This window comes from Portunus trituberculatus, chromosome 32 (assembly GCF_017591435.1).
Source record: "Portunus trituberculatus isolate SZX2019 chromosome 32, ASM1759143v1, whole genome shotgun sequence".
Lineage (NCBI taxonomy): Eukaryota > Metazoa > Arthropoda > Malacostraca > Decapoda > Portunidae > Portunus > Portunus trituberculatus.
The window spans coordinates 1,402,958-1,406,870 of record NC_059286.1 but is presented as its reverse complement, the minus strand read 5'-3'; positions in this window follow the sequence as shown (position 1 = coordinate 1,406,870).

Genomic DNA, 3,913 nt, shown 5'->3' with positions numbered 1-3,913 from the left:
TAATAAAGAAAGAACACTTTCAAGCAGCCAAGGAACTACGTTCAAATAGTGACATCACTATAAGGAAAGCTGACAAAACAGCCGCTTACGTCTTGATTCAAAAAGAAGAATACCTACTTAAAATAGACAACATCCTCTCCGACACCTCCAAGTTCACCAAGATCAAGCGCAACCCTACAGAAGACATCAAGAAGAAAATTAACGCCACCGTGAAAGCCATCAACATGAACTCAAGATCCATAAAATTCCCCACACTCACTGGGAGTTTTCTCCAGGGTACGCATACGGAACAGTCAAGACCCACAAGCAAGGAAATCCGCTTCGCCCCATAATCTCCCAAATACCTACTGCTACATACAGCATTGCCAAGAAGCTTAACGCGATCCTGACACCTTACGTCCCCTCAAGCTACACACTCAACTCATCCAGTGATTTCTTGGAACTACTAAATGCACCTCCTCCTACCGGCGAACACATCATTGCTTCACTGGATGTAGAAAGCCTATTTACCAATGTACCAGTGGACAAGACAATAGAGTACATCCTGGACCGCATCTACAGAAACGAGAACACGCCAGACCTTGACGTCCCTGAAAACCACCTCAGAACCCTCCTGGAACTCTGCACTAAAGAAGCCCCCTTCACCTGCCCCCGCGGCAACATGTACCGCCAGATAGACGGAGTCGCCATGGGAAGCCCTCTTGGAGTGCTTTTCGCCAACTTCTACATGGGTACAATAGAAGAATCCGTCCTGAAGAACAACAAACCCCACATCTATGGTCGCTACGTAGATGACATTTTGTCTCCGTCAAAAACCAAGAAGAACTCCAGCAACTCAAGCATCGCCTCACTGAAGCCTCCGTCCTCAACTTTACCCACGAAGAAGCAGTACAGAACAACCTACCCTTCCTCGACGTCCTTACCACTGCTACAAATGCAGGATTCACTACTACTGTCTACACCAAACCCAGCAACATAGGATCCTGCCTTAATGGAAAAAGTGAATATATATATATATATATATATATATATATATATATATATATATATATATATATATATATATATATATATATATGTATGTATATATACAGTAAGTCCTCGTTATATGGTACATGTGCATTCCTGAAAACCTTACCGTAAATCGAAATTACCGTATACTGAACCCATTATAACATGTAATAATAGGGAATGCATTCCAGCACATCAAAAGTCACCTGTACAGAAATGAAAATACAGGGTGTGGAAGCTTGAGGCAGGTAGCTCAGAGATGGTAATAAACACTGCCTTCTTCCACTAAAAACCAGGGATGTAGCCTTCTCTACCAGAGCCGCAGATTGGAGAAAACACAGACACAATAACAAAGCACCACTTTAATGAAAGAAGAGCACTCCTCCTCCAACACAAACTTTGTCTTTCACTTGAACTATATGGACGTTGGTCGCCACTTAGAGAGGTAGCTGCTCTAGCGCTGGTACCACGTCCATCCACTTCACACACGGCCGTCCATGGCAGCACACGGGTGCAGGATCCCAAGGAGAGGACGAGGAATGGAGCAGGGTGTAGGGGTGGAGAGTAGGTAGAGCGGTATCCAGCAGTGTCCAGGATTGAAGCAGGGGATGGATGCAGAACCACCAGCAAGCCCGAGTAGTATGGTGGTTCATCCAAAGGCTGGTCTGGACTCAGGCTGGCTAGACACAGCTGCCAGGAGACTGGCTCAGGTCCCCCAAAGCGAGCAGTGAGCAGGGCTTCACAGGAGAATACTTCTGGAGGCAGAGGTGAGTCTAGGTAGTGTTGACTCGCCAGAGCTCAGGAGAATCTGCCTTCCCTCGATCTCGTCGCCCAGGCGTAAGAGTGTAGGTTGGGCTTCCTCGCTCGGGGCAACAGATTCCTAGCGGGTGGGCTTTGAGATAGGAAGTACCCAGTGCTGTTGCAACGCAAATAAGTGTCCCTAGATCAACAGTATTAACAATTTGGAAGAACAGGGACAAGTACCACGAGACCGTTGCAAAAGTACCTGTTCACGGTCCGAGTGTAGGTTCAGCTCCTTTAGCCTATATTCCCGTGAGAAGCTCACATGGAAAAAAAAAAAAACATGGTCATTTTGTTAGGACATTTGCACTTGCATAAGCGTGAACACTTTAAGTCAGCCTTTTTGCACTTGCATGACGAGCAGGGTTTTGTGCACGCGCATTTTACATCTAGATCAAACACATCCCTGGCAAGGGGCAACGTGGTCCATATTGGAACCAGTTGGCCATCTTTTTCCATCCATCCATGATTGCTTGGGCTTGGGACTAGTGCCAGTGGCTTGTGCACTGTAGTCCAGATGCTCGCCTGGAAGACACTCCTTTTGAGATGTTGGACCAGTGCATCACTTGTAGATGGTATTCTTTCCACATCCCGAGTCCTGTGACAGAAAACTCTCATTCGAACAAGATCAACGTTGGTGTCATCAGTGATAGGTTTGTTGGAGTACAGTTTGCAAAGTAATGCACCACTTTCCTCAACTCTGGAGATGTATGAAACGGGGTGCTAGTAATTGTCGCAAACTCACTCAAGGAACTTCATCTTTCCGCTTGAAGCAGTTTCGCTTGCCTTTGTATTTGAAAGCTGATGTGCTTTCTGACCCAGTGAATTCATGAAAGAGAGCCAAGGCTTTGCACATTGTCACACCCAAAATTGAGGCAATGTTGGTGAGGGCTATCATGTTGACTGTCTTTCCTGTTTTGAAAGAAATCCAGATTTCTGACTCCGGATTCTCCACCTTGATGTGGTGGAAGTTACACAGAAGTATTACAACAATGTCTGTGTCGCCAGTATAGACCATTCCCTGTGATGAATATTGGAGGGCATGAAGAAGATGTACCAGGACACGAGTATCTGCCTCCTCATGATTACATCGTCCCATGGGCGGTCCATTCCCTGCATTGAGGATTTGGTCACCAGAAGTTACATAAACCTGTTTGCCATCTTGGAATGATTTTTGCACAATACTTGTTGACTGGAATGAAAAGAGCTCTTTTTTATTTTCGGCATTAGACAAAAAGTTATGCCAATTTCCAGGCACTTTGGCAGAACCAGATACTCGCTGTTGTGTGAAGATGACTTGATGTTATCTAAGGCGTGCTTGATGTTATACGACTTCCACCATTCTCTGATAGTGGGCTTGCCAGGCCCATGTGTGCCCTTTATCAGTTGCTGCATGGTTCGCTGCTGGTAGTAGGCTTTAAATGTTTGCCATGATTATTATGAATATATTTGTGCTTACAATAGACCCTTTAATATTCCATTTATTCATCTAATTAGTAATGCATGTAAGTAATATGTAATGCAGTTAAAAAAAGGGGGTAGGGAAGAAATAACAGGCTCCAAGGGTAGTCAAGTTAAGTCAGTACTGTGAGTGGCGGTGAGGTGTGGTGTGGATGACGTCATCACCCCTATACTCCCCCACGCTGGGCCCTCTCGGATGACATGACCAGATACCGTGTTTGTGAATTTTCTTATCGTATATTGAATCGAGGGTAGTAATTTCCAAATACCATGACTGTGAATTTACCGGATAAAGAAGTACTGTATAACGAGGACTTACTGTAAAGTGTATTTGAAGTAAAGGGAAAAGCAAGAAATAATAAGAGAAAGCAAAAAATAATTAGAGAAAACAACAAAACAAAAAATATGTAAACACAACACTCACTGTGTCACTGCCTTCACCACTCACACCACACTCAGTAACCATCTCTGACCTTTTCCACTTTATCAAAAATCCACTTATCAAAAATAACCCCACATGCAGAAGAAGGTGAAGGACATTTTGGGGCCATCTTGGTGAATTATAGGCAGATTGAAGAGATTCCGTCTGTACTCAGTGCTGGCAGACTGCACATGAGGCACGGGAAGAGCAGGAGCTGGA